The sequence below is a fragment of the Somniosus microcephalus genome, chromosome 16 (genome assembly GCF_052327205.1).
Source record: "Somniosus microcephalus isolate GS21.2 chromosome 16, FLI_Smic_1.0, whole genome shotgun sequence".
Lineage (NCBI taxonomy): Eukaryota > Metazoa > Chordata > Chondrichthyes > Squaliformes > Somniosidae > Somniosus > Somniosus microcephalus.
In genome coordinates this window covers 74,863,940-74,879,709 of record NC_141002.1, presented here as the reverse complement: position 1 = coordinate 74,879,709, position 15,770 = coordinate 74,863,940, and the positions used below count along the sequence as shown (strand labels likewise).

General features: G+C 42.6%; 1 protein-coding gene across 3 annotated transcripts in view; it reads left to right on the top strand.

Moving 5' to 3' along the window:
• lin7a (lin-7 homolog A (C. elegans)) overlaps positions 1–12,990 on the top strand; it is an 86,677-nt gene extending 73,687 nt beyond the window's left edge. For all 3 annotated transcript variants that reach the window (XM_086009283.1, XM_086009281.1, XM_086009282.1), the window contains 2 exons: positions 326–5,081; positions 12,038–12,990. The gene's annotated coding sequence lies outside the window, so the exon portion shown is untranslated. The remainder of the gene's footprint in view (positions 1–325; positions 5,082–12,037) is intronic.
• The last annotated feature ends 2,780 nt before the right edge of the window (positions 12,991–15,770 follow it).

The window sequence follows — 15,770 nt, the reverse complement described above, 5'->3', positions numbered from 1 at the left end:
AATCCGATTTGGCTGTGATGCCTTCCAAGGTCAGGAAATTTGCTAACAATTGTTCACATGTGACCAAAAGCCTCTTGAGTAGCTGGAATATGTGCAATTACATCCTAACAGGAGTGTTCACCTTCACTGAAGGAGGGAAAAAACTACGAAATTTGTGTCATTGTTGCATTACTTTGGAGATAAATTGTATTGATAATTTATTGAAACAATCTACATTAAGACATCTTTGGAACATACAAATAATATTTGACTTGGCTACAATTTCATCCATTGAATTAATCTATTAAAAAAATGCTCTTGGATTCTGTCTTTTTTTAATTTTCAGATTTGTCAAGAAGAAACTTCCAGGCACCAAGTTAGTGATGAAAACTGTTCTGCTTACAGTCATTTACCAACTCGGAAGACCATGTTGCGATTGGTTATATTGCTGTGGGAGGGGAAAAAAACCCTTAAGATAAATCATTTGTGATGATTATATAAATCCTTCAAACCCCAGATACTGTGTACATCATGCTGTAAATGATTGTGAAGTTTTAGCTAAGCTTATTGTAGCTTAGATCAAAATGGCACAAGGTTTTTTGAAAAGCAATAGAACACAAGTATTAAGTATCATAGTAAGTGTTACAAATTAAGATTTTCCTTTTAAATGAGATGTTCTATTTCAGCACACCCTAACATACAGAGTTTGGACAGGCAGCTGTTCAATTTGAAGACAATCATATTGGCTCTTGTCAATTTTTGTCTAGAATATAATTGCATTCTTATACAAATAAGCTTTTTTCAAATGGTATTTCTAAAAGGAACACTGAAGAAATATCAGATTTTAAAATCTTGATTCTTTTTCTAATAGACAATATAAGATTTTATTTTTCCAATCAGTTTCTTTTTTTATTAAAACCTTGTGCCTAATCATAAGAGCCAAGTTATAGTTATCTTTGTGAAAATTGTTCCGGCATATAATTTTAATGCTGTTCTAAGGAATAATGAGTTCATGTATTGAATGACTAGATAAAGTGAGGCCAAGTTGTTTCTGGTTACTCAGCCTACTGTATTGCAATCTTGCCAACCCTTTTTCCTGTGAAATGCAAGTGATGGAAAGCTCAATGAGATTCCTTCCATTTGTCATTATTATCACCGCTACCAACTTCATTTGAACCCTGACTTTCCTCCTGCTCCACCTCGCCTCAGCTGAATTCCAGTGACTGCCAGTGGTTACTGTGTTGTGAAGTTTGGGCTGCAGCAGAAAAAAGCTAGAGAATAAACACATGACCCTTTGGTGAAACTTTTATCATTGGTAGATTCGTAATGGAAAGTTTACCTACCTGGTGGTACCATGCCAGGAACTGATCCAGAAAATCGTCTGTCTGCTCCGAACTATCCATCACTGGTTCCTGAAGTAAAAGAAAATTATTTACAAAGAATATTTAAAACCAGTTATGAAGAAATTCACCATGTACAGAAATATTGATGGCTCCAAACATAGATTTTCTTTATATATTCTGCTTCTGACAGCATAATGGATTCGCCGTTCTTCACTAAAATGGCAGCTGCACAGATTCAGCTGAATTTGCATTCCCCAGCTGCATTCCCTTATTGTTTTATTTTTCTATCTGTGAGCTACTAATTGAGAACTAACTAGATGCTTATGGTGAGAAGTTGCATTCCATTTCAACTTAATGATTTAAATTTAAGGTTCACAATAAGGTGCACATGACATCTTCAGTGGGCGTTTTCACTACTCAGTCTTTTTGTTGATCAGCTGATGCCTCGTTCTGCACTTTTTTTTCTAAATTACTGAAACTCTTCAATTTTGCTATGAAAATCTCTCTAAGCACACTTGATGCTACTGTATCTGAAACAACATTAAACCTACAATGATAAGTAGCTAAATGGTTTTTTTCTCATAAAGAAAGAGTAAAGCCGAAAAGGACTCCTAATATGTCAGGATAGACATCACTCCTTTAATGTAAAATATTTTGGTCATTGCATTAGTTCCAGCTATCAGTTATTAATTGCATCAAGCGCTTTGCACTATGATCCAAAGAGAAAATCAACCCTTTCTCCCCCACCCACCTCCACTGAACCAAGGTATGAGGACCAATGCAGCCCTCTCACAGCCGGACCATCCCCAGCCCTGACTTAACCCAAATGTTAGCTCTGTAGCATTGTGACTACAGGAAGGCGTAAACATTAATGGGAAATTTTTTCTAGTACAGTATAGTGTTTTGTCGTAAAGATGTGGCTGTATTTTAGCACGGTGCTGCAATGAAGCAGAAAAGCTTCATACATTTGCAAATACCTTAGAAATATATCTGTGCAGAATGTGGAAAAACGTGTCTGTATTAATTATCTACATTGCTGTCTATTTGGTCTGATTTTGTATTTCATTTTGAATGCAACTGTACATAGAAATTGTTCTATTTGATGTTTTAAAGATGAACAACTTTTGCTCCAATCTTTTTCATTTGCTTTTCCCTTCCAAAAGCGGGCGTAATCAGAAATGAACGTTTCTGGCCTGAAGTGATGTTCCATCTTTCAATGTGTATGTGGAAGATTATAGTCTTACTGCTGTTTCATGTGATTTGTGAAGTGTTTGATGCAAACTTGCTGTTAAGTATCTCAACTTGAGGTCCAATTTTGTCGTGGTTTTTAGTATTTTGATTTCAGGTTATGATAAAACTTTGGACTGTTTACACAAAAAATGTATTTATTTCCTAAAAACAATGATAGAAACCCTGGTAGTATGCTTGTGCCTATATTCCTTGTTCATTCCTATTTTGGCAAGAATCCAGTTTTTTTCAGTTATCGTATATGGTTAGGAATTTCACTGCACAAAGTATTATTGCATTTTATATGTGTGTCAGCAGCATATGTAAATATCAATAGAATTAATTTCAAATCATGCTTATGATCCCATCAATAATGCTGACTCGGCAAATAAGCAATACTTTTGGGCCTGCCCAATGCCTTGCTGTGCAGCATTTTGGACTGGCAGAGCTAGGTTTAAATCACCTAGAATTCTGCAACACCTCCAGGCCAATCTCTGTAGCAACTCTTGACCAAATTTTGCAGCATGAGAATGTAGTTTCTGAAGCCAGTCTCTCCAGTGTTTGGGGATATCTCGGTTTTAATATTTTAAAAATAATGTATGAAACAGTGCTAAGTTGGTGATATTTATTTAGCAAAATTGTGCACTTTAAAATGATTAAAAATAGTTTAATGTGCTTAGCCTCTTGATTCTGAGAATAGCTACCACTTAACACCTGTCTGATACCTAGTGTGAGACTTTTGAGCTGTGAGAAGTTCAAGAGCCTGGGATTGTCTACACTGGAGAAGGTGAAGTTCATGGGAGCTATTTAAATATTCATAACATAAGAAATAGGAGCAGGAGTAAGCCCTTTGGCCCCTCGAGCCTGCTCCGCCATTCAATAAGACCATGGTTGATCATCTATCTCAACTCCACTTTCCTGCACTATCCCCATATCCCTTGATTCCCTTAATATCCAAAAATCTATTGATCTCTGTCTTGAATATACTCAATGACTGAGCCTCCACAGCCCTCTGGGGTAGAGAATTCCAAAGATTCACCACCCTCTGAGTGAAGAAATTTCTCCTCATCTCAGTCCTAAATGGCTGACCCCTTATTCTGAGACTGTGACCCCTGGTTCTAGACTCCCCAGTCAGGAGAAACATCCTCCCTGCATCTACCCTGTCGAACCCTGTAAGAAATTATGAATGTTTCAATGAGATCACCTCTCATTCTTCTAAACTCTAGAGAATATAGGCCTAGCCTATTCAATCTCTCCTCACAGGACAATCCCCCCCCCCATCCCAGGAATCAGTCTGGTGAACCTTTGTTACACACCCTCTATGGCAAGTATATCCTTCCTTAGGTAAGGAGACCAAAGCTGTACACAATACTCCAGGTGTGGTCTCACCAGGACCCTATATAATTGCAGCTCAAAACCTCTTGTAATAAAGGCCAACATACCATTTGCTTTCCTAATTTCTTGCTGTACCTGCATGTTAACTTTCAGTGATTCCTGTACAAGGACACCCAGGTCCCTCTGAACACCAATGTTTCCCAATCTCACCATTTAAGAAATACTCTGCTTTTCTATTTTTCCTACCAAAGTGGATAACTTCACATTTCTCCACATTATATTCCATTTGCCATGTTCTTGCCCACTCACTTAGCTTGTCTGTATCCCCTTGAAGCCTCTTTGCATCCTCCTCACAACTTACATTCCCACCCAGCTTTGTATCATCAGCAAACTTGGATATATTACATTTGGTCCCCTTATCCAAATCATTGATATAGATTGTGAATAGCTGAGGCCCAAGCACTCATCCTTGCGAGGCCCCACTAGTTACAGTGTGCCAACCTGTAAATGACCCGTTTATTCCTACTCTGTTTTCTGTCTGTTAACCAATCCTCAATCCATGCTAGTATATTACCCTCAATCCCATGAGCCCTAATTTTGTTTAATAACCTCTTGTGTGGCACCTTATCGAATGCCTTCTGAAAATCCAAGTAAACCACATCCGCTGGTTTCCCCTTATCATTTCTGCTAGTTACAACCTCAAAAAACTCTGATTCGTCAAACACGATTTCCCTTTCATAAATTGGTGTTGACTCTGCCCAATCCTATTATTATTTTCTAAGTGCCCCGTTACCACGTCCTTAATAATAGATTCTAACATTTTCCCTACCATTGCTGTAAAGCTAACTGGTCTGCAGTTCCCCATTTTCTCTCTCCCTTTCTTAAATAGTGGGGTTACATTTGCTACCTTCCAATCCACGGGAACCATTCTAGAATCAATGGAATTTTGGAAAATCTCTATAGCCGCCCCTTCAAAATCCTAGGATGTAAGCCATCAGGTCCAGGGGATTTATCGGCTTTCAGTCAAATTAAATTCTCCAGTACTTTTTTTTACTTATACTAATTTCTTAAAGGAAAAGAATAATTGACTTCTGATGATATGACCAAGATTACCACAAATTCTAGACTCCAGGGACATGGGCTCAAACTTGGATGAAGGAAGGTGTCTATAGAGTTTGGATTGAACTACTTTGTACAGTGAGTGGTGAATGTGTAAAACTGACTGCCCACGGAGGCAGTGGTAAATTAAGGGAGAATCGGATAGGTACATGGGTGAGGGTGTGGGTGATTGGGAATGATTAGTTTTTGGGTTTGGCTAAATGGACTGCAGTCTTTTTTTGGTATATACTTTCCTGTGTTCCTAGTCAGGTGAGAATGCTAGGTTAAGTGTTAACAACAAGAAGTTGTATTTATATACAACCTTTAAAGTAGTAAGACTTCCCAAGGAGCTTCACAGGGGCTATATAAAACAAAATTTGACACTGAGCCACATAAGGAGAAATTAGGGCAAATGACCAAAAGCTTGGTCAAAGAGTTAAGTGTTAAGGAACGTCTTAAAGGAGGAAAGAGAGGTGGAGAGGTTTAGGAAGGGAATTCAAGAGCTTAGGGCCTTGGCAGCTGAAGGCACGACCACCAATGGTTGACTGATTAAAATCAGGGATGCTCAAGAGGCCAGAATTAGAGGAGCGCAGATATCTCGGTGGGGGGGGGCGGGGTGTGGGGCTGGAGAGATAGGGAGGGGTAAGCTGATGAGGGATTTGATAACAAGGATGAGAATTTTGAAATCAAGATGTTGCTTAACCTGGAGCCAATGTAGGTCAGTGAGCACAGGGGTGATGGGTGAACAGGACTTGGTGCGAGTTAGGACACAGGCAGCCGAGTTTTGGATGACCTCAAGTTTACGTTGGGTCAAACGTGGGAGACCAGCCAGGAGTGCGTTGGCATAGTCAAGTCTAGAGGTAACAAAGGCATGGATGAGGGTTTCAGCAGCAGATGAGCTGAGGCAGGGGCGGAGTTGGATGATACTGAGGTGGAAATAGGCAGTCTTAGTTAAGCCATGGATATGTGGTCAGAAGCTCATTTCAGGTTCAAATATGACACCAAGGTTGCGAACAGTGTGGTTTAGCCTCAGACAGATGCTAGGGAGAGGGATGGAGTCGGTGGCTAGGGAACGGAGTTTGTGGCAGGGACTGAAGACTATGGCTTCGGTCTTCCCAATATTTAGTTGGAGGAAATTTCTGCTCATCCAGTACTGGATGTCGGACGAGCAGTCTGACAAATTAGAGACAGTGGAAGGGTCAAGAGAAGTGGTGGTGAGGTAGAGCTGGGTGTCGTCAGTGTACATGTGGAAATTGATGCTGTTTTTTCAGATGATGTCGCTGAGGGGCAACATGTTGTTGAGAAATAGGAGGGGGCCAAGGATAGATCTTTGGGGGACACCAGAGGTAACGATGCAGGAATAGGAAGAGAAGCCGTTGCAGGTGATTCTCTGGCTATGATTAGATAGATAAGAATGAAATCAGGCGAGTGCAATCCCACCCAGCTGGACGACGCTGGAGAGGCATTAGAGGAGGATGGAGTGGTCAACCATGTCAAAGGCTACAGACAGGTCGAGAAGAACAAGGAGGGATAGTTTACCTTTGTCACAGTCACAAAGGATGTCATTTGTGACTTTGATAAGAGCCGCTTCGGTACTGTGGTAGGGGTGGAAACCTGATTAGCGGCATTCAAACATGGAGTTCTAGAAAAGATGGGCAAGGATTTGGGAGGTGACAACACATTCAAGGATTTTGGAGAGGAAAGGGAGGTTTGAGATGGGGCGGTAGTTTGCAAGGACAGAGTGGTCAAGGGTTGGTTTTTTGAGGGGGGGTGGGGTGATGACAGCAGATTTGAAGGAGAGGCGGATAGCACCTGAGGAGAGAGAACCATTAACAATATCAGCTAACATGGGAGCCAGAAAAGGAAGTTGGGTGATCAGCAGTTTAGTGGGAATAGGGTCGAGGGAGCAGGAAGTGGGTCTCATGGACAAGATGAGCTTGGCGAGGGCATGAGGCGAGATCGGAGAGAAACTGGAGGAAAATGCAAGTTCAGAGCTTGGGCAGGGGGGAGCCTTGGAGGAAGTTTGGTCCAGTGGGCATGGGGAAGGAAGGGAAGTGGCAGAGGCAGCTGATCGGATGGTCTCAATCTTAGAGACAAAGAAGTCCATGAGCTCCTCACACTTGTTGGAGGAGACAGAGGAGAGGGGTTTAAGAAGATGGTTTGCAGTAGAGAAAAGAAGCCGGGGGTTATCTTTAAATTCCAGAATGATCCTGTAATAGTGAGCAGTTTTGGCAAACGAAAGCAGGACCCAAAAATGCCTTATGTGGTCCAGCCAGATTTGGCAGTGAACGGCTAAACCAGTTGTCTACCATATCCATTGAAGTCTGCATCCCTTGGACTTAAGGGAGCGGAAATCAGGGCCGTACCAGGGGGAATGGCCAGGGTGAGCGAGAGTAATGGTTTTAATAGGGACTAGGGCATCACAGGTGGCGGTGAGGGTATGGTTGAGCAGATTGGTAACTACGGAAATGTCGTGAATGGAGAGCCAAAAGTTAGACAGTTGGGATTTTTTAAGTGCAGTTTTAAGAGAGTTGGGAGAGAGTTTTTTTCCAGGGGTGGACACAAGGAAGTTGGGTTTGGGGGTGGGGGGAAGGGGGATATGGGTGGAGAGCGATACAAGGAAGTGGTTAGAGATGGCCTTATCTGTGTTTGACCTGATGGGATTAGCAAGGCCACATGAGATGGCAAGGTCAAAGGGGTAGCTGTGAATATGGGTTGGGGAGTTTACATGGAGGGAGAAATTTAAAAAAAAAAAGACTTCCATTGATATAGCGCCTTTCACGACCACCGGACGTCTCAAAGCGCTTTACAGCCAATGAAATACTTTTGAAGTGTAGTCATTGTTGTAATGCAAGAAATTAAGGGAGGATAGAAGGGCAGTGAACTCAGGAGAGAGAGCGTGATGAATTGAGATGGAGGTTGAAATCATCGAGGATCGGAAGTCGCTCGGTGCAGAGGCTGAGGGAGGAAAGCAGTGAAAATATCTCGGTGAGAAAGTTTTTATGGTGGGTGCTAGAGAACGAAGATTTTAAATAAGAGCCGAGAAGGGTGGAAAAAGGTGAGATGCTCAAAGGAGGAGAAAGTGCCAGTGGAGTAAGGGGACAGACCACTGTGTGATTTGGTGATAAGAGCCACATCGCGACAGCCTGGGTGGGGCAAGTGGTGGAAGGTATAGCCAGGTGGGGAGGCTTCATTTAGGGGTAAGGTGTCATCATCCCTCAGCCAGATTTCCATCAAGGCCATGATGTCGATGCAATCATCCACGATAAGCTCTTGGATGGCAAGGGCCTTGTTCACAAGTGAACGGACATTCTGGAGGGAGATGCAGAGAGGGGTGGAGGTGGTTGATCCGCTGCTCGTGTCCATTGGGTCAGCGCTGGGAGGGGTGAGTTGGACGGGGAGGAGATTGGCAAGATTAGCACCCACTGGGCGCGCTGGGCAGGAAAGTCGGTGAGAGAGGAGGATGGGACAGTTGGGGTTGCTGCTCACAAGGAGGCAGCGATGAGTTCCTCGGTGGGCCCTTTGGAGGGTGCCAAGAGAGGCATGGAGGGAAGCTGTAGGATTATCTAAGAGGGAATCAAGCCTGGGACGGCAGCAGGAGAGTAGGACGGTCGAAGAGTAATGAAGGGTTGGGGTAGGGATTTGGGAGGGCAGAGTATCCGAGAGAGGAGAAATGAAAAGAGGCATGAGGACAGGAGAGCGTGGTCAGGAAGGGATAGAGAGAAGTGGAAATGGAAGTGATCGGGTCAGCTCCGGAGTAGCAGCCAATATGCGCGTGAATGGACGCGGAAAACTCAAATTACATAGGCCTGATTATGCAGGAGTTAAGTCAAAGGTAACCAATAACTGGCTGCTGTTCAGAATTTTAATGGTGTAGGTTGACACCGATTTTCTAATTCTCATACAATTGGGTTTGATGTCAGTGGAGTTATATAATCTCCATGCATTTTATACCAGGAATACTTCATCTGCAGGTGAATTGTGTAGGGTGTGAAATGTGTAGAGATTAAGACTGCATATGAATGGAGAATAGAAATCCAATGTTACATGACACCATTCAGAATCAGAACACGGTATCAGTTTACATTTCAATACAGTTCCAATGAGGGAAACTCTTCTGGGAAGGAAAATAAGGATTTATTTTTTTTAAAGCTGGAGGTGGAGAAATTCTACAGCAGCTGGATAGGGTTGCCAACTCTGGACGTATTCCTGGAGACTTTCTCACATGACGCTTGATCACACGACATTGCCTGCAGTTTGCAGCTGTTCTCCCATTTATCTTCTAAATGATGGGGCCCCCTGTATTTGAGTGCCTTTGCAGAGCCAGACCCAGTAATAGTTAGTGTCCTCAAGAAGGGGAAAAAGGGAAGAGAATAGGAAAAAAAAATGTAAATTTGAGCCCTCGGGTCCTATAATCATTGAACAGAATCAAATGGCTACGCGATCCTGCTTCAGCTCAGGTTGGGTGAACTCCATAGGTGGGGCTGTTCCAGGTAGCTGTGTTCCCAAACTGAGTGCAGCTCATGATCAGCTTCTCCTTGTTGAGCGTGGGCAGGACTTGACGCCGACCATCCCTCAGCCCACTTCTCTGCACCCTGCTGCTACTACCGTCAGTTCCCCATGGGGCGGTCAGGAAAAAAAAACTTGCATTTATATAACGCCTTTCACAACCTCAGGATGTCCCAAAGCGCTTTACAGCCAATGAAGTACTTTTTTTTGAAGCATAGTCACAGTTGTAATGTAGGAAGCAATAAAGTTAGGGTAAAGTTCCTCCCATGAAATAGTTTAGGGTTTAAGAGAGACTGCGCCTTTTGGCCTGAAAATACTTCTTTCCCTCCCCCACTCTCTCTCTCCCCCCTAGTTCCAATACATCCTTCTGCTCAGATCGTGTTTGGGGTGGAGCAAAAAAGAAAGAAAATTTGGCAAATTAGGCAAGAAATTCCACCCACTGCTTCTCTGAGCCAAGGGAGTGTTTGGACAAGGGAGCAGTGGGGTGTGGCATCAAACTGCACCTCTTTCAAAAAACAGTTTTGATCAGCATGTGTCCTGGGGCTCTGTGAATTAATCTGAAGAAAAGTTGCATTCCCCAGAAAGTAAAGCAAATTGGATCAGAGTCTGACCTCTTGTTTGGCTGTGGCAGTGAGGTTGTGTGTCTCTTTCAACTTGAAATTAACCAGAGAAAACCAAAATGTTACTGGCCTATTGAAGAAAAGACAGAAATTTATATTATTACGTATCAGCTGTGTTTTATTGGCTATTAGTGTCAGCACTGGCTCAGTTGGTAGCACACTCGCCTCTGAGTCTGAAGGCTGTGGGTTCAAGTTCCACTCCAGAGACTTGAGCACATAAAGCTAGGCTGACACTCCAGTGCGGTGCTGAGGTGCCGTCTTTCAGATGAGACGTTAAACCGAGGCCCCGTCTGCTCACTCAGGTGGACTCAAAGATCCCATGGCACTATTTTGAAGAAGAGTAGGGGAGTTATCCTCGGTGTCCTGGCCAATATTTTTCCCTCAACCAACATAACAAAAAACAAGATTATCTGGTCATTATTATATTGCTATTTGTGGGACCTTGCTGTGTGCAAATTGGCTGCTGTGTCTCCCACATTACAATAGTGACTACACTCCAAAAGTACTTCATTGGCTGTAAAGTGCTTTGAGACATCCAGTGGTTGTGAAAGGCGCTATATATATGCAAGTCTTTCTTTCTATTAAAGCAATGGCGTGTGTATGGGAGGGGGCTCTATACAGCCATGAAATGTATTTACTGTTTCAGTTCTGCTCTGACTTTAACCTTTTTATAGGAAATACATGAATTTTGTCAGTTTTTTTATTCCTTATATATGTTCGAGCGAATTGAATCTTGAACCAGCGGAAAACACGAACATAAGTGGTTTGGGGCATAACTCAATTGCGTAAAAAAATTTCCTGATCTTTTGCACTGGTTCAGCCGATTGCGCTGCAATCTGGCCACAAACCTAGCAGAAACAAGTGGAAACTCTACTCCCTGGTGCTAGATCAGAGGACCAGAGAGGGTGGAGTGCGGGAGCAGTACAACAGCGTCTGTACTCTGGGCAAGCACAGTGAGCTCCTCATTGCTGAGAGTGAGCGTGACCCTCCCATTCATTTCAAATAAAGAACAGAGCAGGACCTAATGGAATGGGCAGGGACACCACAAACAGGAACAACGCAGTTTGAATAAGAGAGTTCACAGACACAAACTGTGGACGCCAAAATGCAAACTCTACTTCCAGGCTGGAATTTCCTGTGGGGCCATAACCAAAAGTTATTTTCTTTCCAGTTTTGAAGAAGGGTTTCAACCCGAAACGTCAACTCAAATTTCTCTCCACGGATGTTGCCTGACCTGCTGAGCTTTTCCAGCATTCTCTGTTGTTACCCAAAATTACACCCATTCGTGTGACCAATTTGAAAATGTCTAGTTACACCCACATTTCCTGTCAACCTCATTAGTATATGCCCAAACATAAAAATGAGCATAAACAAGCATAAATCACCGCAAACTACTGGGACTCGGAGGAAACTGCCAAACTCTCACCATATATTCCTTCTCTAAGTATGAAAATTAAAGTTTCATGCCATCTATTTATCATTCATACACATTAGGCACAGTGTGTTTAAGAACATGCAATTGTAGAAGCTTTTCAATTTTTAACGTGACATACTGATGCCATAAAAATGCATTCAAAGAAACAGAAAATACAGTGTAGGTCTCGATGAAGATAAATTAAAAAATCTCTGAAATTACTTTGTTTCCTGCTGCACCTAAAATTCTGGGCTTAATTTTACACCCATTTTGAACCAGCACAATTGCAGGAAATCCACACGTACATCTCTTTAGCCTGGGGTGCAATTACAATATAATGAGCTGAGAGGCGTTCTGGCGCAGGGATCGATAGACTGCCGTTAAAGAATTAAGGAAATTCGGGCTTGTGGTTTCTCGCTCTTTTACGGCGGGTATTTGCTTCACACCCTGATTCTACGTTTCTGGGCACAAATACATGGGAAACTCTACCCCCTATGATTTCTTTTTCCCAGGTTGCTTACAGCAGTGCCCGGGAGATGAATCTTTAATTTTGAGAGACTCCAGGACAACCTGGGAGAGTTGGCGGGATCATGGAGGGATGATACCACGGTAGTAGGCCAGATCACCAACAACGATGAGTCAGCCTACAGGGAGGAGGTCCAGCATCTCGTGAAGTGGTGCACTGATAACAACCTGGCCCTTAACATCAAGAAAACCAAAGAAATCATTGTGGACTTCAGGAAGTCTAAAGGCGGAAGTCACACCCCCATCCACATCAATGGGGCTGTGGTGGAAAGGGTGGACAGCTTTAAGTTCCTCAGCGTCCACATCACGGAAGACCTCTCCTGGTCCCTCAATACCTCCTCTCTGGTGAAGAAGGCCCAGCAGCGCCTATATTTCCTAAGGAGGCTGAAGAGCTGTAACCTGTCACCCCTGATCCTCTCTAACTTTTACCGCTGCACAATAGAGAGCATCCTGACAAACTGTATCACAGTATGGTATGGCAGCTGTAGCTACTATGACCGGAAAGCCCTGCAGCGGGTAGTCAAAACTGCCCAACGCATTACCGGCACCCGGCTACCGACCATAGAGCACATATACCAGAAACGCTGTTTACGGAGGTCACGGTCCATCATCAAAGACCCTACCCACCCCAGCCACAGTCTGTTCACCCTCCTGCCATCTGGGAGATGCTACAGATGCATTCGCACCCGTACGACCAGATTTAGGAACAGCTTCTTTCCCAGGGCTGTCATCCTACTGAACTCCACAAATAAACTCGAAAGCCTGCACATCTGCCAATGCACTTTATTATGGTTATGTTTATGTAATGTATTACAAGCCAAATGCATGTTGAATGTTTAAATGTCTTAATCTAAATGTACACTCTCGGGAGCCGCAAGCCTACACTTCGTTGTACTGCACTTGTGCACTAACAATGACAATAAAAGTTGATTTGATTTGATTTGATGGAGCAGTCGGGGCTTTGCTTTGCATGCTTTGTTCAGCTGTCAATCACACTTAGCACTCTGATCAAAGGAACAATTACTGCTAGCAGCAGCAGTAAGCAGAAATAAAGTGCCTACCCATCTAGAGGGAAGGGAGGAAGATACTTGCACCACTTGGAAATAAATAAAATGGTAGAAGTGGTAGTAAATTCCAGGTGTTGTTTTCCTTGTATTTAAGATGGTCATAACTCACTCAGGTCTGTGACAATAAAAAATGGTCCTTTTAAGTTTATGAAAGAACCATTGTGGCTCCCTGATTCAACAGCGGTAACATTTATGTCTTTGTGACCTTCAATTGAATAAATTCAAAATGGCACAAGGCGCTGTACAATTGCAAACTTAGCACTTGTTCTTTAGCAGCCAAATAATCAGAAATCCCGAATACTTAATTCAGGCTTTTTATCCTCTTTACAAGTATTCTCTCCCCATCGCTTTCATGGGCCTGACTGGCTGTGCCATTCGTGCTGATGGCAGTCAGGTGACCTAAAATAACCAGCTATCACATGTGTTTGGCCAGCATAAACCCAAATTACCAATGATGGGCCCTGCAGTGCAAAACTATCAATAAATTAACACCAAATGACAATTTCATGCAAAAAACTTGAAGGCTGGCGGGTACAGAAAAAGGAAATATTCATACTGGTGCAGTAGATTGAGGCAGAGTAGAGGGCATATACTTTATCTGGCAGTGCTTGATGGTGATACCTGGTGATCAAAGTACAAAAATTATCCATTCACCAGTACTGATTTCTCTTGAGCCCCAAAATAACCTGATTGTTTTTTAAATAGAGATGTGTGCTGAGTAATTAATTGACTGTGGAAATATTCAGATTCCTTAATTTTTTTCTAAATCCGCTCCCACAATTGCTATACATATTTGATATTTATCAAAAGACTCCATAGTTTTAACATAACTATGGTAACACATTGTTTTCTTTAGATTGATTCCCTCTGCTAACATACAGATGTAAATTGTAAAATTTTGATGTGTAATGAAATTATATACATTTTTCAGATTGTATTAAGTCATCGGTTTATAGCAATGTATATTGCTGAATATGACATATAAATGCCATACTTTATTTGAAACTGTGAATTATTTCAAAATGGATATAAATTTGTGTTTCATGAATGATGTCAGCATTGGAATAATGTCACACAAATCAGCCTTGATTGTCCTACCCAATCATTATGTAATTCCTTACCTTCCCTAAACTAGTATTTTTATGAATAAGATTAACTCGTGACTAGTGGAACAAAATGTTTTCATTCTCGGCCGGCATTTATTGCGCAACCCTAATTGCCCTGAGAGTTTGATACAATTGAGTAGTTTGCTAGGCTACTTGAGAGAACTGTTAAGAATAAATCACATTGGTGTGGTACTGGAGTCACATACAGGCCAGACTGGGTAAGAGCAGCAGGTTTCCTTCCCTAAAGTACATTAGTGAAACAGTTGGGATTTTACAACAATTTGAAAGCTTCATGGTCACTTTTTTACTGATACCAGTTTTTTTAGAACTGAACTCAAAATCTCAAACTGCCATGGTGGGGATTTGAACTCATGTTCTCTGGATTATTAGCCCTGGTTTCTGGATTACTAGTCCACTAATATAGCCACTCCACCAGTGTAACCATAGCATTGCTGTTAAAATTAAAATGCAGGTGGTTCGTGATTTTATTTACAGAATGTGCCATCAATCTTAAATAGAAACATAGAAGATAGGAGCAGGAGTAGGCCATTCGGCCCCTCGAGCCTGTTCCGCTATTTAATGAGATCATGGCTGATCATCCAAATTCAGTACCCTGTCCCTGCTTTCTCCCCATATCCCTTGATCCCTTTAGCCTTAAGAAATATATCTAACTCCTTCTTGAATATATTTAATGAATTGGCCTCAACTGCCTTGTGTGGCAGAGAATTCCACAGGTTCACCACTCTCTGGGTGAAGAAATTCCTCCTCATCTCAGTCCTAAATGGCTTACCCCTTATCCGTAGACTGTGACCCCTGGTTCTGGACTCCCACGCTATCGGGAACAACCTTCCTGCATCTAGTCTGTCTAGTCCTGTTAGAATTTTATAAGTTTCAAAGAAATCCCCTCTCATTCTTCTAAACTCTAGCGAATATAAGCCTAATCAACCCAATCTCTCCTCATACGTCATTCCTGCCATCCCAGGTATCAGTCTGGTGAATCTTTGCTGCACTCTCTCCATGGCAAGAACATCCTTCCTCAGATAAGGTGACCAAAACTGCACACAATACTCAAGGACTGTGGTCTCATCAAGGCCCTGTACAACTGCAGCAAGACATCCTTGCTCCTGTACTCGAATCCTCTCGCTATGAAGGCCAACATACCATTTGCCTTCTTAACCACCTGCTGCACCTGTATGCTTACCTTCAGCGACTGGTGCACAAGGGCACCCAGGTCTCATTGCACTTCCCCTTTTCCCAATCTATTGCCGTTCAGATAATAATCTGTCTTCCTGTTTCTGCCACCGAAGTGGATAACCTCGCATTTATCCACATTATACTGCATTTGCCATGCATCTGCCCAATCACCCAACCTGTCCAAATCATACTGGAGTTTCTGTGCATCCTCCACACAGCACACACGCCCACCGAGCTTTGTGTCATCTGCAAACTTGGAGATATTACATCTAGTTCCCTCATCTAGATCATTTATATATATATTGTGAATAGCTGGGGTCCTAGCACCGATCACTGAGGTACCCCACTAGTCA